Source organism: Carassius carassius, chromosome 38 (assembly GCF_963082965.1).
Source record: "Carassius carassius chromosome 38, fCarCar2.1, whole genome shotgun sequence".
Taxonomy (NCBI): domain Eukaryota; kingdom Metazoa; phylum Chordata; class Actinopteri; order Cypriniformes; family Cyprinidae; genus Carassius; species Carassius carassius.
The window spans coordinates 3571574-3597495 of record NC_081792.1 but is presented as its reverse complement, the minus strand read 5'-3'; the positions used below and the strand labels follow the sequence as shown (position 1 = coordinate 3597495).

Below are 25922 nucleotides of genomic sequence, written 5' to 3'. Positions count from 1 at the left end.
ACATCGATGGATTTTCACTTGTCAGGGCAGAGAGGACTGAACAATCCAAAAAAACGAAAGGTGGCGGCATGGCTGTGTATGTAAGTAACAACTGGTGCAAACAGTACACAGTTAGGGAAACACTTTGCTGTCCGGATGTCGAGATTTTGCATTTGACTATGAGACCGTTTTACCTCCCAAGGGAGTTCGGAAGTGTGGCCATGTGCGTTGTGTACATTCCTCCCAGCGGGAATGCAGCTAGGGCCGCAGCTTGCATTGCTGACTGTGTACACCAAGAACTGCAGCGCGCTCCGGGCGCCCCCGTGTTTGTAGTGGGCGACTTCAATCACTGTAAACTTGAATTAGCACTCCCTGGGTTTGAACAATATATCAAGTGCAGCACACGTGAAAACAAGACTATTGACAAATGTTATGCCAATGTTAAAAATGCCTATTTAGCCAAACCAAAAGCCCCATTGGCCAATTTAGACCACAACGTGATTCACTTAATTCCCATCTACAAAACCATGCTGAAACGCAGCAAGCCACAAGTGAAAACAGTCAGTGTGTGGTCTGATGAGGGGATAGAAACACTAAAAGGATGCTTCTTTTGTACAGATTGGAGTGTGTTTCACAACACAGGTATTGATGTTACAACAGAGACAATCACAGACTATATAAATTATTGCACGATTTATTATTATTTATTTTATTAATTTATTTTATTTGATAGGGACAATGCTCATTGATCAACAGACAAGTTACTTGCTGTAAACAAGCCAGAGTTAGCTACAAGTGCTAGTTTCCATCTTTTGTCCCTAGCCAGATCTTAACAGGCACCCTAAAATACAAAAGTCAATAAACATACACTAAAATACAGTAGCAATGTAATAAATACAGCAGAAATTTTAAAACAATATGGGCATACTCTCAAACAGACAATATGTTGTTCACATCATCAACCCTCAACTTAATTACAGTACAAAGTAGATACAGTATATGAACAAATAATAAAAAAATATACATACATACCCTGTGGTGCCCCCGTGCTGATGGATTTGGGGTCTGAGACTGCCTTGTGTACTTTAACATATTGTGTCCTATTAGTTAAAAAGGAGTAATACCGTTCAACAATAAAAGAGCTTACACCCATAATTTTAAGTGTCTCAAGTAAAATACCTGGCTGAATCGTATTGAAGGCCGAACTAAAATCTATAAAAAGTAAGCGTGCGTAGGCCTTCGGGTCCTCCAAGTGCTTAAGGACTAGGTGGGTGATGCTACTTATAGCATCATCTGTACTCCTACCCCGTTTATAGGCAAACTGCCAGGGATATAACTTTTTGTTAACCTCAGTTTTTAAAAGAGACACAATATATTTCTCAAAACACTTCATTACAATGGATGTCAATGCTACTGGTCTAAAATCATTGTTCTCCTTGGGACAGGGTTTCTTTGGTACTGGAATAATAACAGTCTTTTTCCATAGGGCTGGGATGATGTGAGAGTCAAGTGATCGCTGAAAGATAGGGCACCAGGCTGGAACAAGCTCCTCCGCACATGCATTTAGAATGCCGTACTGCAGGTTAAAGAGGTATAAAAACTCATTCATCCCAGCTGCCATTAAGATGCTAAACAGTAGCAAATGACAGTTACCTACTTGTATACTTTTTATCCCCACTGTGTTGTGCAATTATTATTATAAATAAATTTTTGTAATTTTCACGATACAGTGTAATGACGCATGTTTTTTATTGTTTATATTCTGCGTATTTTTTATGTGGTACGTTGTAAGTGTGTGTCGCAGTGACTGTAGCCCAAGACAAATTTCCCCCCTGGGGGACATTAAAGTATATTTTATCTTTATCTTTATCTTATCTACCACTGAGCTATACCCCCACAGCCTCCCTGGATCATCGCCAAACAAAAGATGACAGACTCACTTTTGAATAAAGTTTTTGGATATGACAAGCATGCCAGATACAAAAAAGAACCTCTCGAGAGGATGTGCCACTGAGTTACAATCACATACAGAATCTTTCTATATAGGTATGTTTGCACTTATTCCTAATCTGCCAAATCCATAAGCAGCACTCGGATTTGAACCGAGGACCTCTTGATCTGCACTCAAATGCTCTACCACTGAACTATGCCCCCACATCTTTGCAGAAAAATGCTCTTTCATTAAGCCATACCCCTACAGACTTCTGTGTTTCGAGCCAAAGATTAAGTTAGATCCTACGATTCAACAATATCAAACATTGACTCCTTCACTGTAAACTTAGGTCTTTGGTTACTCCAAATCAGAATCAACAACTCTACAACTCAAACCCTCCAAATAAGACAAGTCCAAAGGAGACACCCAGATTTGAACTGTGGACGACTTGATTACAGACTCACTTTGAAATCATGTTGTTGATTATGTCAAGCAAGCCAGAACCAAAACGTAGACCTATTAATCTGCAGACAAATGCTCTGTCGTTGAGCTATAACCCCGTACTGCATGAGCACAAACCTCAAAAATGAATTTATGTCAAGGATTTGTTTATTCCTAATATGCCAAGCCCAAATTAGGCACATGGAATGAACCTGGGACCTTCCTAAAAGGCAGGAAGATATGGTTACACATATTCCTAACATGCCAAATGCAAAGGGGGCACCCAGATTTGAACTGGGGACCTCTTGATCTGCCATCAAATGCTCTACCACTGAGCTATACCCCCACAGACTCCCTGGATCATAGCCTCACACAAGATGACAGACTCACTTTTGAATAAAGTTTTTGGATATGACAAGCATGCCAGATAAAAAAAAAGAACCTCTCGAGAGGATGTGCCACTGAGTTACAATCACATACAGAATCTTTCTAAATAGATATGTTTGCACTAATTCCTAATCTGCCAAATCCATAAGCGGCACTCGTATTTGAACCGAGGTTCTCTTGATCTGCACTCAAATGCTCTACCACTGAACTATGCCCCCACATTTTTGCAGAAAAATGCTCTTTCATTAAGCCAAACCCATACAGACTTCTGTGCTTCGAGCCAAAGATTAAGTTAGATCCTTCGATTCAACAATATCAAACATTGACTCCTTGACTGTAAACTCAGGTCCAAAGGGGACACCCAGATTTGAACTGTGGACGAATTGATTACAGACTCACTTTGAAATCATGTCGTTGATTATGTAAAGCAAGCCAGATCCAAAATGTAGACCTATTGATCTGCAGACAAATGCTCTTTTGTTGAGCTATAACCCCGTACTGCATGAGCACAAACCTCAAAAATGAACTTATGTCAAGTATTTGTTTATTCCTAATATGCCAAACTCCAATTAGGCACATGGAATGAACCTGGGACCTCTTAATCTGCAATTAAATGCCGTGCCATTGAGATATAACCCTGTACAGTATGAGCACAAAAAGGCAGGAAGATATGGCTACACATATTCCTAACATTCCAAGTCCAAAGGGGGCATCCGGATTTAAGGCTTAATAATAATAAGCAACATATCTTATATCTGATATAAACTAGGATAATATAATGATGTTAAGTAAACGTCTCGAATGAAGACGATGTTTAAAGCAATATTTTAATACCCAAATTCACAGAAATATTGCTTGGTATGAACAAAGAGACCCACTTACACGAGACCAAAAACTGGGAAAACGAGTCGTATAGGCCCTAAGCGCAAGACCAAACCATTGCAATTAGGATGGTGAAAACTACGGTAAACAGATTCAAACAGAAAGAGCAAACAAAATCATGGAAACATATCGTTCTGGTTTCAAAGTGTAACGCTATGAAAAACATTGCGGTTTATATCTATTTATATGTGTGTGTGTGTGTAAAGTTCTCTAACTTGCTCTATTCTTTTTTATTCAATCTGTTTTCTTTTTATTTATTATATTATTTAAATGCCTATGCTTCGTGTACTGTGTTAACCTAACTGAGACTTGTTATAACACTTATATACCATTGCTCTTTTTGTTGTTTTGATTGCTTCCACCGTCCTCATCTGTAAGTCGCTTTGGATAAAAGCGTCTGCTAAATGAATAAAGGTAAACGTAAATATCTCACCACTCTAACAAATTTTGGGTGTACTTAGCAGGGGCTATTGTGTCTTTAGGGCATATTGTACTTATTGTCATTATGGATATTTGTACGCTTATTTTCATTTCGACATCTTAATGAACACTTACACAATTTGTCTTCGTTTGAGTAGCTAACGTTACTCGACGGTCACATTTAAGTTTTCACCGCTTACACTCACCAAAAACACCTGAAATCTGTAACTCTGTCATAATTAGGTTAGTTAAAAATACAAAAATTTAATGCCTGACACCTTTGTAACTGACTAAAAACCGATGTTTAAGCTAAACAAATGACAGAGGCACTGTGTCTAAAACTGCGAACACAAACATCACTAACTTAAATGAGCAAAATACAATAACCACCAATATGTGTTCACACAGTTAACTTTATTTAGATGATTCAGCATTAACTTAAATGAACAGATGATAATGATCACCAATATGTGTTCACACAATACATTTATTTAGATGATTCACGGAAATAAAATGACTCTTGAGTTGTTAGAAGAAAGAAAAATGTGTACTGACATAACTGCGAAAATGACTTAAGGGCCCTATGAATCGGTTCATTGAACCAAACTGTCCAAATGAATCATTTTCAGAAGTGAATCGGACTTTGCATCAGTAAAACAGATCACAGAAAAGAGCTTTGCAAAGGTGTATGATGGGTATTGTAGTTCCCTGACCTGAAGATCTACATAGCTTGAATGAGGTATTAGTTAAATGTATTAAGTTGAACCCCTTTGTAAAACAAAATCATATAATACATATAATAACAATAAATAACTGTTAACACATATTTAGACTAAACGACTATATTCAAGAATAATACGATATACTGTACATGTGCTAAAACAGGCTAAAATAGGGTTGGCTATGCTGTAATGGAGCAACCGTTGTTATGTTATCTTGTGAACCATTAGGATGCGTGTGTCCTGAAACCAAATAATTGTCTTTATCTTTAGAAAAAGACAATCGTGTCCTGCTGCTGTGGTCTGAATATCCAGTCTGTCTTCATCAGGAAATGATGAAGACCCATCATCAGACCCCGTTCTGGAGATTGTGTGTATGTTTGTTTATTTTACAGACATATTTCATTATAAAACTAGGTAAGCAGGGCCTTGTAATAATATGGTAAACATGTCATAAGTCGGTCAATCGTGCATCCAGAGTTTATCTTACTACATCTCTATAATAAATTTCTGCAATGGCTATACTTGTCACGGTGCTTTCAAGTCGGGGTCTGGTGGTTGTTTTAAGAGCAAACCCTTGTTTGCCAAACTAGTGTTAAGCGACACTGTCCGCATTTTTAAAGTTAAAGAGGATAATGAACACTTTCACAATCTATTATTGTCAGAATGCATAAGCAGTGTTAGGGTCAACTAGTTACATATAGCTAAATTATATCATTTGATTACAAAAATAAAATGTAATCAGTTACAGTCACAGAAAAAATAATTAAATTGTGGTTAATTATGAAAATGTTACATCTGAATATTTTTTCACACACGTACAGATTTAATTGATATATTTCGTAAACCACCTTAACTAACTCTAACTACTCTATGTATTTAATCTCCAAGCAAATCTGATTTTGTGGTGGTTGTGCTTTAAAATGAAATCACGATCACAATCCTAATTTAAGTGATGAAGGATTTTGAAAAGTCTGATGGTCATTAGTTGTTGAGCACTGTTAACCCCGTCCTGTTTACACGTTTCAAAAGATTAACGGTTGAAAACATTACAAGTCTTAAAACATGTAATCAAATGTTATCAGTTACATTACTTTTTTTAAAGAAATTTATATAGTTGCGCAACCTTTTAGATTTTAAATAGGTTCATTTGTGATCTATAACCTATTGCAAAGTTCATAGTAACTTCCCCAAAACTGTGCGTAAAATAATTCCCCCCAAGGTCTCAGTTACAGCTAAACGTTAAAACAAAAACTTAAGGTCCTTGTCGGCAGTTTTGTGAGGAATGTGTGTGAAAACCGCGTGGTTTGAAAGAAAAATGTTTTAGCTTATATATGTGATTTTACTACAAACTATAAGCAATCTAACTAAGAAACCTAATATTTTTTTATTTATTTTTTATTTTCCAACCAAACCGGTTGTTCGCAGTTAAAAAGTCATAAGAATGTTTATTGTGTTTTGAAAAGAAAGTAAGTTATGATATATAAATAATATATTTTTTATTGTTTAACATCAACCACAATGCGTTTATGTATTTCTTCTGCTTTATGTATGCAACAGTTACCGTACACACATTCAAGAGAAATGCATAAACTCAGTTGTTTTAAACAATCTAAACCAACTAGTCTGTCATTAAAAAACTCTTAAATTTTTTTCTTCACGCATCTATTTTCATCTGTCACTGGACTCTTGCTAAAAACATTTGAGTGCTGACATGAATCCTACATGAAAGCTAAAAAATTATACTTTTCAAACTATTTTAAAAAACATCATGGTTAACAACACCATTTGGAAAGTGATAAAGGCCATCTAATCTATTGTATAAAGTTCTGTGAGACATTTGTCGCAACAAACACTTTTGGTTTCAAAGAAAACTTATGACAACTCATTTTCAATCTAATATAGGTATTTTCGTGTTTGTGACCTATTTTGTTAGTTTGTTTGTGTATTTATGTACCTGTTTGAGTGTATATTTGTATTTGTTTGGTTACATGTTCATGTTTTCTGTATGTCTACATTTGTATCTGTGTGTGTGTGTGTGTTTGTTTATGATTGTATGGTTGTGTTTGCGTACTTGTTTGCATTCTCAGTACATCTATGTTGAGGTTGAAAGATCTATGGGTTAATAAAAATTATAAATGTAACTGAAACAAAACTAAATTAATTTGAATTAAACTACATTTTTCTATGGTCTGACTTGTTAAAAGATTTCACATCCTTTTGACCAGTAAATGAACTTTCAGCTAACCTTGCGATCATCATAAAGTCATAAAGTCGAAATTGTCATCCCTTTGATCACGGAATACACAAACAATTTTTTACTTTAGCTGACCAGCAGCACACCATTTACAACACCAGAACCCCGTTTACAGTCTTCGCTGACATGGTCGTAAAAGTTAACACAAAGACACCAGACGCGTTTCTACGCACTACTAGAGATGAAATATTTAGCCTTTCCTGTAATGTTGTAAAAGTTTCTTTGGCAAGAAAAGCCCATCTTGACATATCACATTCATTCCTGTTTAATATTTGTGTTTGCCTAAACGCATGTTTTAATTGATATAGCAATGATATAGCAATGATAGAAGTTAATATTGACAACATAAAAGACGTGTTCAAGGGTTTAGACTACTAAAGTATGTGTGAGTGACTTATTAAAATTAAATAAAACAACACTTTTTCCAACAAGGAATTTTGTTGAGATGAAAAAATTAAATCGTATAGGTAAACCTAATTTTATAGTAAAAACATCGGTCTAATATTAAAACCAGGTAGAATGTTTTCATCGAATGAGAACTGATGTGTTGTTATTAAAAACATTACTTTGTTTAATTCTTTTAACATACATTTAAACCTTTGCGACCAACGTTATTAGGGTGGTTGGGGAAGTGTTAGTGTGTGTTTTTTATTTTTTATTCGATGCTTTAAACATTAAAAACATAAAGACGTACATTACTGGTAGATTTACAAATACGGTCTGAGATTACACTCAATTTTTGTTCACACTCTGTACATCATAAAACAAAATAAATGTAAAATAAATAAAACAACACTTAAGAAAAAATAAAAATATAATGATAAAGAAAATGTAGTGGGGGGTAACAGATTTTCACATTAAGAAACCAAAGTCCTCTAATGAAGAATACAAAAGTCTTGGTTTGGGACTTTTCATGCCTTTTAACGCCCCCAAATACATCACAAATTCCACTTTAAACGCCACTAAACGTGGGGGACTTTTTGAAAAACATACATTTATGAATCTAGAATTTCGTGCCAGAAGTTAATAAGTTAATAAGAAGTTAGTAAGTGTGAGTGGCTTATTAAAATAAAATAAAACATCAAGGTCTTTTGTTTAGATTAAAAATAAAGAGCATAGAATACCAGAAAGTACATCTAATCATCCGTCCGTTTATACTACAGAAATGATTGTCATATTTTTGGCTCTTCAGTGGGGTTGAACACATTAAAGTAGTCATATGTTCAGACTCATTTTCAGTACTATCAAGTTTAAAGAGTGGTGAAGCTTCTACTAGACAAAGCATTTTGTCACACATTTTACAGAGTTTGTTCAGAATACAAGCAACAACAAAGATTTATTTTGTATGGATACCCACAGTTGATGAAAGTAGTGGACCAGATAAAAGTGGACCATTAAAATGTCAGACATCTTATTTAATACTCCAATGAGTAAATTAGAAAATAAAAGGTCTAATTAAAAATACATAAAAATAAAAAGATATGTGTCAAATTAAATGGGTTGGTTAGAATAAATGCCAGCATTTATATAATATTCAAAGACCGGTTGGAAATGAATGGAGAATTTTTGGGAATAGAAGAGAAGATCTCGCCATAGAATTGGACACATTGCACTTAATCAGTCATTATTTATAAGATGAAATACATGTGTCTGGACTTTGTGTTAAATGTGATATTGTGAAACAGTTGAACCTATTTTAATAAAATGTAAAAAACATGACAACGAAAGATTACAACTTACAGAAGCATTTAATATAGCAATAAATCAGATCTCATTTTAGATTTTGTTAAATAAAGATGTGGCTATAGAAATGTTTCACAGAATAAGCATGGGGGAAGGAAAGTATGTGTGTGTGTGTGTGTGTGTGTGTGTTTTATATATATATATATATATATATATATATATATATATATATATATAAAACACCCTTTGAAATTAGTTAGTTTCACAAGCCAGTTACAAGCATTTCAAAACCTGTTAGATGTTTTTACAACCGCTTGATGTCTAACTGATATGAAGACGCCTGTAATCACACAGACACCGACACATTCGGGTTTCGGTGCTTGAGATGACCGAGATGAGGTCTGGTTTATTTACTAGATAACGCGACACAAGCTTGACAGAAGGAAAGTGTGTGTGTGTGTGTGTGTGTGTGTTAATTGACATAGCTTGAGAAATTAAGCTTGACAAAAATAAAAAAATATATCGACGGAGATAGTCTAAATTTAGACTAGTCATAGATTAAAGTAATTAACTTAACACATTAAAAACAAATAACGCTTTTTCAACTATGTTTTTTTTTAAGACTAGCCTAAAAGTAAATAAAAATCGTATAGGTCTACATCATTTAACAAGTAAAAATTGACCATATGTTTAAACGGATATAAAGTTTTCACTAATTAAGGACTGATGTCTATTTATTAAAAACTACTTAGTTTAATTATTGTAACGTTTAAATCTATTTAATGCTGCTATCACGCCTCCTGCCCGGCCCTCTCTAGCGCTGGAGGCGTGGTTTTTTTTCCGGAGCATTCCCGAGCCTCATTCTAACTGTTCATTGGTGCCGGGAGGTTGTTTTACGGACGCTTCACAACTCTGCCGGAGGATCTTTTTTTTTTTTCTTTCGTCTAACAGTCTCGCTTTTTAAAATTGTAGTTAGTGGTAAAGTACTGCATAGATTTGACAAGTATCTTGTCTGATGTAGGCTATTTTCTTTTAGATCCGCGTAAATGCCTAAGTTACCTATTTTTTTTCTTTTGTTTTAACTTTTCACCCGACATGACAAACGCCTACTTTCTTGGTTTATAACATTGCTTTACGTTCGCTTCTTTTTTTTTTTTTTTGAGTCGAGCTAACGTTACCGGAGACGTCATAACACTTTGCTGTGAGATCTTTTTTTCTTTTGTTTAACTCTTGTCAGTAAAATTTTAGTTAGTGGTAAAGTACAACATAGTTTTGACAAGTATCTTGTGCTGGTGTTTTAAAGACGGGGTCTGGTGTATTTTATTTTAGATCCGCGTAATGTCTACCATCTTTTTTCTTTTGTTTTAACTTTTCACCCGACGTGACAAATGCCTACTTTCTTGGTTTGTATCGCTGCTTTACATTCATTTCTTTTTTCAGTTTGAGGTAAGGTACAAATGCTAAAACTCTATTACCTAGTTGTCTTTATTTTCTAACTGGTAACAAAACACCATTTTTAAATTGTAATGCTACAAGCTCTCACATCTTTTTCACGTATTGCTTAACGAAAACATATCTGATAGTTTTGACTCGTTTGGTTGTATCAGATAAATAACCAGTAACCTAGTTTTATTTCATTTGTAACAACTTTAACAACGTTGTTTCCCTTTTCCAACTACGAAAACGATCATTACATTGTTTCCATTGCTGCTATGCGTTTATAACCTTTTTCTTGAAATACACTGTTTATTTAAAACCTTAATAAAATCTTCCCTTACACCATTTTCATGATTTCGCCCCTTTTCAAAGTTTAAAAAAAGCACATAGCTTCCCACAACTTCTCCCCCCTCCGAAATTCCTCCTTGGTTCAAAAGTTCATATTAAGGTCACTGGAGGGTGTACAGGGAGGGGAGGGGGGGGGGGGTGTACAAACAGGTGTCCAGAACAGATGGCTTTTATGACCCTCATCAATCAAATTTTTGGAGACAAGGTGCACATTACCCTCTCTGATGTGCCACTGAGTTACAATCAAATACAGAATCTTTATATATAGATATGTTTGCACTTATTCCTAATCTGCCAAATCGGCACTCAGATTTGAACCGTGGACCTCTTGATCTGCACTCAAATGCTCTACCACTGAACTATGCCCCCACATCTTTGCAGAAAAATGCTCTTTCATTAAGCTATACCCCTACAGACTTCTGTGCTTCGAGCCAAAGATTAAGTTAGATCCTACGATTCAACAATATCAAACATTGACTCCTTCACTGGAAACTCAGGTCTTGGGTTACTCCAAATCAGAATCAGCAACTCTACAACTCAAACCCTCCAAATAAGACAAGTCCAAAGGGGACACCCAGATTTGAACTGTGGACGACTTGATTACAGACTCACTTTGAAATCATGTCGTTGATTATGTCAAGCAAGAAAGATCCAAAACGTATACCTATTGATCTGCAGACAAATGCTCTGTCGTTGAGTAATAACCCCGTACTGCATGAGCACAAACCTCAAAAATGAATTTATGTCAATGATTTGTTTATTCCTAATATGCCAAGCCCAAATTAGGCACATGGAATGAACCTGGGACCTTCCTAAAAGGCAGGAAGATATGGCTACACATATTCCTAACATGCCAAATGCAAAGGGGGCACCCAGATTTGAACCGGGGACCTCTTGATCTGCAGTCAAATGCTCTACCACTGAGCTATACCCCCACAGACTCCCTGGATCATAGCCTCACACAAGATGACAGACTCACTTTTGAATAAAGTTTTTGGATATGACAAGCATGCCAAATACAAAAAAGAACCTCTCGAGAGGATGTGCCACTTAGTTACAATCACATACAGAATCTTTCTATATAGATATGTTTGCACTTATTCCTAATCTGCCAAATCCACAAGGGGCACCCGGATTTGAACCGGGAACCTCTTGATCTGCAGTCAAATGCTCTACCACCGAACTATACTCCCACATCTTTGCAGAAAAATGCTCTTTCATTAAGCCATACCTCAGACATGGGGACTTGTGACTTGGTGACTTGGACTCGAGTCGACTCGAGTCGCTATTTTTATGACTTGTGACTTGACTTGACAAAAAATAAAATACTTGAGACTTGACTCGGACTTGGAAGTTAAAGACTCGGGACTTGACTTGACTTGAGACACGATGACTTGAATGACTTGAGTGTTAATCACATTATGTTTTCAGTTTGAATATAAAATATATAAATTATTATTTTTTTTTAATAAAATTGATTACTCAGCTGGAGCGCAGGCTGAGAATCGCGTTGTCATGACTGGACCAGGACACTATCATCAGTCATGCCCTCTCTACCTTACGCAGACCACGCCCACTTAGATCAGATATCACATCACATCACATCAACATCTCAGCTTGAGGGGTTCCGAGGGTCATCGCTTTTGTCGTAAATAATTTGCGCCTAAAAATGCGTGGAAATCGCTAGTTGCGCCGCTTTCTCCTTGTTTCCAAAGCGCTCGGGCAGTTGCGCCCCTGAGGCGTCGAGCGTGTCTCACCGCGTGCGCGTCACGACCGCGTTGCTTCCATTATGAGCGCGCATACCGGTGGCGCATACATGGTGGGATAGGCCACATCGTGCTCGGCTTGCAGACAAGACTCTCGAATCTTATATTTTGCAAGTGCAATATCTTGTAATAGAGGTAATGACTTACGGATGTACTCTGAGAGAGAGATTTTGTGTGTGTGTGTGTGTGTGTGTGTGTGTGTGTGTGTGTGAGAGAGAGAGAGAGAGAGAGAGAGAGAGAGAGACACACTCGTGCTTCACCTGATGAAGGAAACCCAAACTGAGTCTGACTCGAATCACAACCCCAACATTCAGAAACTAATTGACAAAAATCTGAAGTATAATTATGATGAAAAATGAAAAAATGAATTTGAGCTCCAAACCAAACCAAGTTTTATTCGGCCCTAAACAGAACCACAAAACTGGCAAATTACTTATCACTAAAGCAATTAAAAGAAAGACAAATCCTTTCAAAATATCGACTCCGTGATCATGATTTGGAAATAGAGATTGGTAGACATAAAAGATCCTGGCTACCGAGAGAAGAGAGACTGTGCAAACACTGTGAGCTGAATCAAACAGAGGATGAGAAACACTTCCTTCTTGTCTGTCCCAAATACAGCACTACAAGAGAAACATTCTTCCCACAGTTTGAAGCTTTGAATCCTTCATTCTTGTCTCTAAATGACTCGGAGAAACTACTCTATATACTTGGAGAGAATGAGACGGCAGTCACAATAGCTGCTAAATATTTATACACCATACACACCATACGAAAGGGATAATTTATTATATTCAACTGTTTTATTTGATATTCTTAATTGTATATAATTACTATTATTAATATTAGAAATATCTGCTGCTGCTATTTTTATTGTATTTTATTGTAATCATATTTTATTCTGTATCTAAATGCTAAATTTGGCAATACTGTAACTCAAATGTCATGCCAATAAAGCAACTTAAACTTGAACTTGAGAGAGAGAGAGAGAGAGAGAGAGAGAGAGAGAGAAAGAGAGAGAGAGAGAGAGAGGAGAAATGTAAGAAAGTTTAATGTTGTATGTAAACTGTGTTTGAGGGGAAGTTGTGGCCTAATGGTTAGAGAGTCGGACTTGCAATCGAAGGGTTGTGAGTTTGAGTCTCGGGCCGGCAGGAATTGTGGGTGCGTGCATGTAAAGTTCTCTCTCCACCTTCAATACCATGACTTAGGTGCCCTTGAGCAAGGCATTGAACCCCCAACTGCTCCCCGGGCGCTGCAGCATAAATGGCTGCCCACTGCTCTGGGTGTGTGTTCACAGTGTGTGTGTGTGTGTTCCCTGCTCTGTGTGTGTGCACTTCGGATGGGTTAAATGCAGAGCACGAATTCTGAGTATGGGTCACCATCCTTGGCTGAATGTCATGTCATGTCACGTTGTTTGAGAGAGAGAGAGAGAGAGAGAGAGAGGGGGGTGTTCAGAGAGGAGTCTGTTGGATGTTTAGCTGTTATTTGTTTTATGGACTCAATGTTGAAAATGTAAAACATTTCTGTTGGCAGAAGTGAAAAATAAATAATTTTATGAAGTTACAATTTTGTTTGATTACATGATGTATTTTACTGAACATGAGTATTTACAATGCAAATCCAAATTATTTTAATTTACTGTTACTTATATCTTGTCTTTTAACTTTATTAAGATCAGATTCTGCAGGTAAAATTACAATAATAAGGTGACTTGACTTGACTTACTACAGGACTTGACTTGACTTGACATAACTTGTGACTTGACTTGACTTGACTTGCCCAAGAAAAAAATACTTGGGACTTACTTGAGACTTGAAGGTTAAGACTTGAGACTTACTTGAGACTTGCACATGTGTGACTTGGTCCCATCTCTGCAGAAAAATGCTCTTTCATTGAGCCATACCCCCACAGACTTCTGTGCTTAGAGCCAAAGATTAAGTTAGATCCTACGATTCAACAATATCAAACATTGACTGCTTCACTGTAAACTCAGGTATTTGGTTACTCCAAATCTGAATCAACAACTCTACAATTCAAAACCTCCAAATAAGACAAGTCCAAAGGGGACACCCAGATTTGAACTGTGGTCGACTTGATTATAGACTCACTTTGAAATCATGTCGTTGATTATGTCAAGAAAGCCAGATCCAAAATGTAGACCTATTGATCTGCAGACAAATGCTCTGTTGTTGAGCTATAACCCAGTACTGCATGAGCACAAACCTCTAAAATGAACTTATGTCAAGGATTTGTTTATTCCTAATATGCCAAGCCCAAATTAGGCACATGGAATGAACCTGGGACCTCTTGATCTGCAATAAAACGCCGTGCCATTGAGATTTAAGAGCACAAAAAGGCAGGAAGATATGGCTACACATTTTCCTAACATGTCAAATCCAAAGGGGGCACCCGGATGTGAACCGAGGACCTCTTGATCTGCAGTCAAATGCTCTACCACTGAGCTATACCTCCACAGACTCCCTGGATAATAGCCTCACACAACATGACAGATTCACTTTTGAATAAAGTTTATGGATATGACAAGCATGCCAAATACAAAAAGATCATCTCGAGAGGATGCACCACTGTGTTACAATCACATAGAATCTTTCTATGTAGATATGTTTGCAATTATTCCTAAACTGCCAAATCCACAAGGGGCACCTGGATTTGAACCGGGGACCTCTTGATCTGCAGTCAAATGCTCTACCACTGAACTATAGCCCCACATCTATGCAGAAAAATGCTCTTTCATTGAGCCATACCCCCACAGACTTCTGTGCTTAGAGCCAAAGATTAAGTTAGATCCTACGATTCAACAATATCAAACATTGACTGCTTCACTGTAAACTCAGGTATTTGGTTACTCCAAATCTGAATCAACAACTCTACAATTCAAAACCTCCAAATAAGACAAGTCCAAAGGGGACACCCAGATTTGAACTGTGGTAGACTTGATTACAGACTCACTTTGAAATCATGTCGTTGATTATGTCAAGCAAGCCAGATCCAAAATGTAGACCTATTGATCTGCAGACAAATGCTCTGTCGTTGAGCTATAACCCCGTACTGCATGAGCACAAACCTCAAAAGTGAATTCATGTCAAGGATTTGTTTATTCCTAGTAGGGCCAGACAAATTAGGCACATGGAATGAACCTGGGACCACTTGATCTGCAGTCAAATGCTCTACCACTGAGCTATACCCCCACAGACTCCCTGGATCATAGCCTCACACAAGATGACAGACTCACTTTTGAATAAAGTTTTTGGATATGACAAGCATGCCAGATACAAAAAAGAACCTCTCGAAAAGATGTGCCATTGAGTTACAATCACATACAGAATCTTTCTATATAGATATGTTTGCACTTATTACTAATCTGCCAAATCCATAAGCGGCACTCAGATTTGAACCGAGGACCTCTTGATCTGCACTCAAATGCTCTACCACTGAACTATACCCCCACATCTTTGCAGAAAAATGCTCTTTCATTGAGCCATACCCCCACAGACTTCTGTGCTTAGAGCAAGATTAAGTTAGATCCTACGATTCAACAATATCAAACATTGACTGCTTCACTGTAAACTCAGGTCTTTGGTTACTCCAAATCCGAATCAACAACTCTACAACTCAAAACCTCCAAATAAGACAAGTGCAAAGGGGACACCCAGATTTGAACTGTGGTAGACTTGATTACAGACTCACTTTGAAATCATGTCATTGATTATGTCAAGCAAGCCAGATCAAAATAGTAGACCTATTGACTTGCAGACAAATGCTCTGTCGTTGAGCTATAACCCGTACTGCATGAGCACAAACCACAAAAATGCCAAACTGCAATTAGGCACATGAAATGAACCTGGGACCTTTTAATCTGCAATCAAACGCCTTGCCATTGAGATATAACCCTGTACAGTATGAGCACAAAAAGGCAGGAAGATATGGCTACACATATACCTAACATTCCAAATCCAAAGGGGACACCCGGATTTGAACCGGGGACCTCTTGATCTGCAGTCAAATGGATTTGTTTATTCCTAATATGCCAAGCCCAAATTAGGCACATGGAATGAACCTGGGACCTCTTGATCTGCAATAAAACGCCGTGCCATTGAGATTTAAGAGCACAAAAAGGCAGGAAAATATGGCTACACATTCTCCTAACATGCCAAATCCAAAGGGGGCACCCGGATTTGAACCGGGGACCTCTTGATCTGCAGTCAAAATTTTTTTTTTTTTTTAAGAAATTTCAATCAATAAAATACAATAGATTAAACACAAACAATAGAAAATACAGAACATTGTACATTACATATCTCTACATTACACATCTTTCCTTTACATAGATAATTTAAAAATCTCCTTCACTTCCTGGCAGCTTCCACATTAAATCATTTAAAACACAATAAGCTTTTGGGGTAAAAACATCATAAAAAGAGTCTAACATATTTACACCTTTAAAGTACACATACAGTCTTTCAATATATAATTCTGTTTTTCTTTTAAACACCCTCCAAACATCCAACACAATTCTTTCCTTTTTAGCCACAGTTCTTCTGTCCCATATTGGACTTTTCATTAGCATTACACACAGATTAATGAAACTTTTGTTTTGACACTTTTTTTCCCAACCAAACATCACAACTCTGTTTAATTCCATTACATTTTCATCCCACTCCTCAGTCACATCTTTAATTAAACATTTACATTTCCTTAAAAAGTCCTCTAGCTCTCTACAATGTAAAAACATATGTAAAATCCCCTCTTCCTCTTCCTGGCACACTTTACACAGAGCATTTTCTTCCATTCCTATTTCATTTAAAATAACATCAGTAAAAACCACTTTATGCCTTATAAAATACTCCAAACATTCCAATTTTGTTTCCACACATTTCCCCGTCATGTTTCTCCATATACACTCTTTTTTTAAATCTTTGAATTTCTGCACCCAGTAACCATTTGCCATCGGCTCTTTAAAAACATCATCTCTAAAAGCACAATAAATCATTTTCACAGTACATTCCTTAAAATCATACAGTTTTTCCCCTAATTTCACATGAATACATTTCTCTTTTGGCTCTCCTTCCATACTTTCTATTCTTTTTATCCACTCTTTAGGTATTGCATTTTTAATGATTTCATATTTATTTTTAATACTTGTTCACTGTAACCCTCTTTTGCCTCCTCCATTGCATCTACAATAAATTGTGTAGGTAAAAACCCTTCTTTAAATTCATACAAAACATCTCTCACTCTTGTTATCCCCACTTCCATCCATTTCTTTAAAAAAATTCCTTTGTTTTGTTTTAAAATGTTTTGGTTTAAAAACAGAGGTTGATTTAAAATATTTTCTCTCCCATGTGGATCATACTCAAGTCTATCTAAAAATTTTCCCCAGGCACTAAACATTTCCCTATAAAACTCTGGTAAGCACTCTGTCATCCAATTCTTTGTTTTCATCCATAAAATCCCATCCCACCATGTTAAAATCCCCACATTTGTTTAAAAAATATTCCATTGTCTTTTTCCATGCAGTTTTGTGACCATCATCTAGATATTTTTTTACTATTTTAATTCTTAAGCTATTTTTTCTCTGTTCAACATTAATCCCATCCCTCCTTTCCCTACTTCTCCTATTAATGTACTATATGCAGTGTTGGGGAGTAACTAGTTACATGTAACGGCGTTACGTAATTTAATTACAAAATTATTGTAACTGTAATTAGTTACAGTTACTAAGAAAAAATGAGTAATTAAATTACAGTTACTTATGAAATTTTTAATGATTACAAAGGGGATTACATTTGAATATTTACACACATCCACATACAGATTTAACTGATGTCTTTCCCAAATTGCACTGACTATTTTGAGACATACCGTCCTAATAATTTCCGGGATGCGGAAATACAGTTTGGTTCGTAGAATCCAGTCATAAAAACGAAATGCCTAACGCGGACGGAATATGCCACATTTTGGATGACTAAATCAAAAGTAGGTCAGTACACTTGAATCAAAACATGACACGGACTAGTGTCTGTGAATATAAAGCCCCAAAAATGCAATATATGACTCTGTGGAAATCAGGCGCGGACTGGACACCGGGAGAACCGGGACAATTCCCGGTGGCCTGGCAGCCGATTTGGCCCGCTATTTAATATCATTATTGTATAATTGCCTGCCGAATGTACTAAAGCGATCCTTTGTGAATCCGCCATTTGATAATTAAATCTCTAATAAGTCATGAATTGTTAGTCATGACTCGCGCGCTCTCCGTGCCTCCGCCAAACGGTTTGGATCAGACTCAGAGTAATCAATGCGAGAGAGAGAGAGAGAGAGAGAGAGAGAGAGAGAATACAGTGGACTGCTGGAGCAGAGAAGCAGAACTCCTGTTCAGGGTTTCAGGTCAGTTTCATCTGTAAAGATGCTTTTTTGTCTTTGTTTTTTTTATTTATTTAATCAAGCAGCAGCACGTTGCTCATCAGTCATCACTCAAAATACTATATAAAGGACATCATTATTATCTGTTGTAATGTTACAGTAGTAATTTAGCTGAAAAAAATTCTGATTTTTTTTATAGGTTTAGGGGGAGCTACGACAGACAACAACACAACCCTTACGAAAATTAACATTTTAATATTTAACTATAAATCCAGAGAAAATGGTTACTATTGTTTAACTCTGATAACCAAAAATGTAAAATTATTTTACAAATGTATTTATTTAAAAATAAATACAAATCCATTTGCAAAAAAAAAAGGTTATTTTACTTTTATATAGGCTAATAAAAGCATGTTAAACTTTTGTAAGGAAAAAACATGACTCGTGTACAGTATTAGGATTTTTCTATAAAGATATTGTAGTATTGTAGAGTATTGTATTGTAAAGATTAGTTTTGTTCAATCTTGAGTATTAAAGTCACGAGAGAGATGGATAACAGGGCAAAATTAAGAGACTGAAGAGAAAAATGGAAATGAAGGTGCAGTTCAGGAGAGAACTTTTAATTATTTAGCATGTCCCCAAATTAAAGATTTAAACCTTTTTTTATGTCAGGTCCAAACAAAAAATAGTTTTGTCCATGAACAGGTTTGTATGAGTTTGAATTTTCCAGTCTGAATTTTTTCCCAGTCCGCCCCTCCTGTAAATGAATGGCAAAGACATGTTTTCATTTACTACACATAGGTCTACTGAAGCTCGCAGTGTTTTCAACCTCTGCCGCCTCAATATTCCTCATAATTCCTAAAACTGCTCTGTGTCACTTCATGTGCATTTTACTTATTTTAGGAAAACTATCATCATATACAAAGAGACAGCAGTTTAAAAAAACACCAATATTTCAGGAGTTTATTACACAGAATACGTCACATGCTTATTAGATAACTGTATTTAAGTTGATGTATATGCTTTTATTTATTATTCTTTAATTTTCACAAATTTATAAAAGTAATCAAAAAGTACTCAAAAGTAATTAGTTACATTACTTTAATAAAGTAATTGAAAAAGTTACACTACTATTACATTTTAAACAGGGTAACTTGTAATCTGTAACCTATTACATTTCTAAAGTAACCTTCCCAACACTGACTATATGCAATTCTTGACGGTTTACTATTCCATAAAAAATCTAAAAAACATTTTTTCAACCTTTTCTCCACCCACATTGGCATAGCAGTCACATATAAAACATACCACAGCTTTGACACCATTAACACATTTAATATTAAAACCTTCCCTTTTAAACTTAATGTCCTCAATTTCCAAAAATGTAACCTTCTTTCAATACCTCCTACTATTTCTTCCCACATTTTTTCTTTAACATTCCTTTCTTCTTTTCCCATTAGAACACCTAAAATCCTTATTTCTTTTGTTTCTTTAAAATGAAATTACTCTGTTAAAACAGTCACTCCTCCAAATCTCATATATATAGTTTTTTCTTCATTTATCTTACCTCCTGATCCCCTACAAAACATCTGTACTACTTCCATTACTTTATTAACACTCTCTATATCTTTAACTATTATTGTCGTATCATCTGCATATTGAAATATTTTTTCATTTCCCCCACTTCCTTCAATGTTTATCCCTCTTATGTCTTCGTCTATTTTAATAGCTAATCCCAATGGTTCTGCAACTAAAGAATATAAAAGCGCTGATAATGGACATCCTTGTCTTATTGATCTAGTAATTTTAAAACATTCAGTTAAAAAACCATTACACTGTATTCTTGTTATTGCTCCCTAATATAAAATTGTAATCCACTTGATAAAATTTTCCCCAAACCCGTACCTTCTTAAAATTCCAAATAAATATTCATGCTCCACTCTATCAAAAGCCTTTTCGAAATCCAAACTAATAACATATCCTTTTTTGTTTTTTTCTTTCATATATCTTATCCCATCTATTATACTTAAAGTTGTGTCCGCTATATCTTTCCCTTTAACTCCATACACTTGATTTGTTTCAATGATGGTTGGCATTACCTCTTTCAATCTGTTGGCTAAAACTTTTGTTAAAATTTTCAGATCTGTATTCAACATTGTAATTGGTCTATAATTTTTTAAGTCTACTTTATCTCCTTTTCTTTTATATATCAACTTTAATAATCCCATCCCCATTCTCTGATTCATTTCCTCTTTTTTAAAGATCTCTTCATATACTTCTTTTAAAATACTGGTTAAAAAATCTTTAAAAACAATATAAAATTCACTCCCCAAACCATCTATACCTGGACTTTTATTTTTGTTTAATTCACTTATTGTTCTTTTTATCTCTTCTTCTCTTATCTCTTCATCACACTCTTTTTGTCTACTTCTCCTACTGTTGTTTTTATTTGCTTAAGTAACTCCAATTTCTCTTCTTCCTTCAACCCCTCAGTACTAAACAGGTTCTCATAATATGCTTTTACTTCTTTTAATATTTCCTCATTTGTTTCCACCACTACACTATTTTTTCCTCTTATTTCTTTAATCATTCCAGCTTTCCCTCTTATTTTTTCTAGATCAAAGAAAAACTTTGTACATTTTTCTCCCTCCAAAGTATATTTAGCTTTACTTATTAGTCTTGCGCCTTCATATTTTTTCTCTTCCATTTCTTTCAATATTCCCTCCAGTTCTTTTATTTTTTGTATATCTTTCCCATTCTCATTTAATTCCTTTTCCAATTTTTCTCTTATTTCTCTCTCCTTCTTCCTCTTACATATCTGTATTAATTTGCAATACTTTATTGTGAATTTTTTAACTAAATATTTAACATTTTCCCACCATATCCTTTTATCTTCACTGTACATTTCATTCTCCTTTTCTTTTTCAATAATTTCTTTAATACTTAAAACATACTCCTCATTCTTCAAAACCTCTACATTTAAAACCCATACACCCGGCCTTCTTTTCACTGAACTCCAGTCTACTTGCAAAAAAATTGGTTTATGGTCACTTAAGCTTGATTCTTCATATTTAATGTTACCGATAAATCCTTCAATGTGCCTTGTACACAAAATAAAATCAATCCTTGTCTTACACATAAAATTCCCTACTAATTGCCTCCTTGAATATTCTTTCTTTTTTTCATTTCTTTCTCTCCATACATCAATCATATTATTTTCTTCCATTAATAATTTCAGTTCTTTTCTTCCTTTATCATTTTTAAAAACCATTCCCTCACCCATTTCTAATTTACTGAAAACGGTATTAAAATCACCCATCATAATAACTTCTTTATGCTTTTTTAAAAAATCTCGTAATACATTAAAATATTCCTTCTTTTCATTCTCTACAGTCGGTGCATGAATATTAACTACAATAACTTTTTTCTCCTCATACTCCATTTAAACCGCAATACATTTCCCATCTACGTCATTATATATTGTTTTACATGATACCCCACAGTTTTCTTTTATTAAAATCGCAACTCCTCTTCTAAGCCTCCCATCACCATTGTTATATAGTTTCTTGTAATAAAATCACATCCTCTCCTTTACACATTTCTTTCACCTTTTCAAATTGACCCATGTCCATCAATCCCCTTGCATTAAAAGTAACACAAATTAAAACCATTAAAATAAATAAAAATAAATACATAAAAACCATTATTTTCCATCTTCTCCCTCCAGCCCTCTTAACACTTCATATCGGTAAACTCACTTTTATCACTGTAAACTCAGGTCTTTGGTTACTCCAAATCCGAATCAACGACTCTACAACTCAAAACCTCCAAATAAGACAAGTCCAAAGGAGACACCCAGATTTGAACTGTGGACGACTTGATTACAGACTCACGTTGAAATCATGTCGTTGATTATGTCAAGCAAGCCAGATCCAAAACGTAGACCTATTGATCTGCAGACAAATGCTCTGTCGTTGAGCTATAACCCTGTACTGCACGAGCACAAACCTCAAAAATGAATTTCTGTCAAGGATTTGTTTATTCCTAATATGCCAAGCCCAAATTAGGCACATGGAATGAACCTGGGACCTTCCTAAAAGGCAGGAAGATATGGCTACACATATTCCTAACATGCCAAATGCAAAGGGGGCACCCAGATTTGAACCGGGGACCTCTTGATCTGCAATAAAACGCCGTGCCATTGAGATATAACCTCGTACAGTATGAGCACAAAAAGGCAGGAAGATATGGCTACACATGTTCCTAAAATGCCAAATCCAAAGGGGAATACGGATTTGAACCAGGGACCTCTTGATCTGCAGTCAAATGCTCTACCACTGAGCTATACCCCCACAGACTCCCTGGGTCATAGCCTCACACAAGATGACAGACTCACTTTTGAATAAAGTTTATGGATATTACAAGCATGCCAAATACAAAAAAGATCCTCTCGAGAGGATGCACCACTGACTTACAATCACATAGAATCTTTCTATATAGATATGTTTGCACTTATTCCTAAACTGCCAAATCCATAAGGGGCACCCAGATTTGAACCAGGGACCTTTTAATATGCAGTCAAATGCTCTACCACTGAACTACACCCCCACATCTTTGCAGAAAAATGCTCTTTCATTGAGCCATACCCCCACAGACTTCTGTGCTTAGAGCCAAAGATTAAGTTAGATCCTACGATTCAATAATGTCAAACATTGACTGCTTCACTGTAAACTCAGGTCTTTGGTTACCCCAAATCCGAATCAACAACTCTACAACTCAAAACCTCCAAATAAGACAAGTCCAAAGGGGACACCCAGATTTGAACTGTGGACAACTTGATTACAGAATCACTTTGAAATCATGTCGTTGATTATGTCAAGCAAGCCAGATCCAAAACGTAGAACTATTGATCTGCAGGCAAATGCTCTGTCGTTGAGCTATAACCCCGTACTGCAAGAGCACAAACCTCAAAAATGAATTTATGTCAAGCCCAAATTAGGCACATGGAATGAACCTGGGACCTCTTGATCTGCAATCAAACGCCGTGCCATTGAGATATAACCCCTTACAGTATGAGCACAAAAAGGCAGGAAGATATGGCAACACATATTCCTAACATGCCAAATCCAAAGGGGGCACCCGGATTTGAACCGGGGACCTTTCGATCTGCAGTCAAATGCTCTACCACTGAGCTATACCCCCACAGACTCCCTGGATCATAGCCTCACACAAGATGACAGACTCACTTTTGAATAAAGTTTTTGGATATGACAAGCATGCCAGATACAAAAAATAGCCTCTCGAGAGGATGTGCCACTGAGTTACAATCACATACAGAATATTTCTATATAGATATGTTTGCACTTATTCCTAATCTGCCAAATCCATAAGCGGCACTCGGATTTGACCTTGGATCTCTTGGTCTGCACTAAAATGCTCTACCACTCAACTATGCCCCCACATCTTTGCAGAAAAATGCTCTTTCATTAAGCCATACCCCTACAGACTTTTGTGCTTCGAGCCAAAGATTAAGTTAGATCCTACGATTCAACAATATCAAACATTGACTCCTTCACTGTAAACTCAGGTCTTTGGTTACTCCAAATCAGAATCACCAACTCTACAACTCAAAACCTCCAAATAAGACAAGTCCAAAGGGGACACCCAGATTTGAACTGTGGACGACTTGATTACAGACTCACTTTGAAATCATTTTGTTGATTATGTCAAGCAAGCCAGATCCAAAATGTAGACCTATTGATCTGCAGACAAATGCTCTGTCGTTGAGCTATAACCCGTACTGCATGAGCACAAACCTCAAAAATGAATTTATGTCAAGGATTTGTTTATTCCTAATATGCCCAAAGGAGGCACATGGAATGAACCTGGGATTTCTTGATCTACAATGAAACGCTGTGCCATTGAGATATAACCGCATACAGTATGAAGATACAGTTACACATATTCCTAAAATGCCAATTCCTAAGGGCGCACCGAGATTTGAAACGGGGACCTCTTAATCTACAGTCAAATTCTCTACCACTGAACTATACCCCCACAGACTCTCTGGACCATAGCCTCACACAAGATGACAGACTCAATTTTGAATAAAGTTTTTGGATATGACAAGCATGCCATATACAAAAAAGAACCTCTCGAGAGGATGTGCCACTGAGTTACAATCACATACAGAATCTTTCTATATACATATGTTTGCACTTATTCCTAATCTGCCAAATCCATAAGCGGCACCCAATTTTGAACCAAGGACCTCTTGATCTGCACTCAAATGCTCTACCACTCAACTATGCCCCCACATCTTTGCAGATAAATGCTCTTTCATTAAGCCATACCCCTACAGACTTCTGTGTTTAGAGCCAAAGATTAAGTTAGATCCTACGATTCAACAATATCAAACATTGACTCCTTCACTGTAAACTTAGGTCTTTGGTTGACAAATGCTCTGTTGTTGAGCTATAACCCCGCACTGCCTGAGCACAAACATCAAAAATGAATTTATGTCAAGCCCAAATTTGGCACATGGAATGAACCTGGGACCTCTTAATCTGCAATCAAACGCCGTACCTTTGAGATATAACCCTGTACAGTATGAGCACAAAAGGCAGGAAGATATGGCTACACATATTCCTAACATGCCAAATCCAAAGGGGCATCCGGATTAGAACCGGGGACCTCTTGATCTGCAGTCAAATGCTCTACCACTGAACTATACCCCCACATCTTTACAGAAAAATGCTCTTTCATTGAGCCATACCCCCACAGACTTCTGTGCTTAGAGCCAAAGATTAAGTTAGATCCTACGATTCAACAATATCAAACATTGACTGCTTCACTGTAAACTCAGGTCTTTGGTTACTCCAAATCAGAATCGGCAACTCTACAACTCAAAACCTCCAAATAATACAAGTCCAAAGGGGACACCCAGATTTGAACTGTGGACGACTTGATTACAGACTCACTTTGAAATCATGTCGTTGATTTTGTCAAGCAAGCCAGATCCAAAATGTAGACCTATTGATCTGCAGAAAAATGCTCTGTTGTTGAGCTATAACCCCGTACTACATGAGCACAAACCTCAAAAATAAATTTATGTCAAGGATTTGTTTATTCCTAATATGCCAAAGCTCAAATTAGGCACATGGAATGAACCTGGGACCTCTTGATCTGCAATCAAACACCGTGCCATTGAGATATAACCCTGTAAAGTATGAGCAAAAAAAGGCAGGAAGGTATGGCTACACATATTCCTAACATGCAAAATTCTA

General features: G+C 36.3%; 7 non-coding genes across 7 annotated transcripts; all 7 read right to left on the bottom strand.

The window, feature by feature from the left end:
* Window positions 1-2061: 2061 nt before the first annotated feature.
* Window positions 2062-2133, bottom strand: trnac-gca (transfer RNA cysteine (anticodon GCA)). Its single transcript has one exon. It is a non-coding gene; the product is annotated as a tRNA-Cys (tRNA).
* A 494-nt stretch (window positions 2134-2627) lies between these two features.
* Window positions 2628-2699, bottom strand: trnac-gca (transfer RNA cysteine (anticodon GCA)). Its single transcript has one exon. It is a non-coding gene; the product is annotated as a tRNA-Cys (tRNA).
* An 8650-nt stretch (window positions 2700-11349) lies between these two features.
* On the bottom strand, window positions 11350-11421 carry trnac-gca (transfer RNA cysteine (anticodon GCA)). The gene has a single exon. It is a non-coding gene; the product is annotated as a tRNA-Cys (tRNA).
* Window positions 11422-11607: 186 nt separating this feature from the next.
* trnac-gca (transfer RNA cysteine (anticodon GCA)) lies at window positions 11608-11679 on the bottom strand. The gene has a single exon. It is a non-coding gene; the product is annotated as a tRNA-Cys (tRNA).
* Window positions 11680-14652: 2973 nt separating this feature from the next.
* On the bottom strand, window positions 14653-14724 carry trnac-gca (transfer RNA cysteine (anticodon GCA)). The gene has a single exon. It is a non-coding gene; the product is annotated as a tRNA-Cys (tRNA).
* An 8192-nt stretch (window positions 14725-22916) lies between these two features.
* Window positions 22917-22988, bottom strand: trnac-gca (transfer RNA cysteine (anticodon GCA)). Its single transcript has one exon. It is a non-coding gene; the product is annotated as a tRNA-Cys (tRNA).
* Window positions 22989-23766: 778 nt separating this feature from the next.
* On the bottom strand, window positions 23767-23838 carry trnac-gca (transfer RNA cysteine (anticodon GCA)). The gene has a single exon. It is a non-coding gene; the product is annotated as a tRNA-Cys (tRNA).
* Between the last annotated feature and the right edge of the window lie 2084 nt (window positions 23839-25922).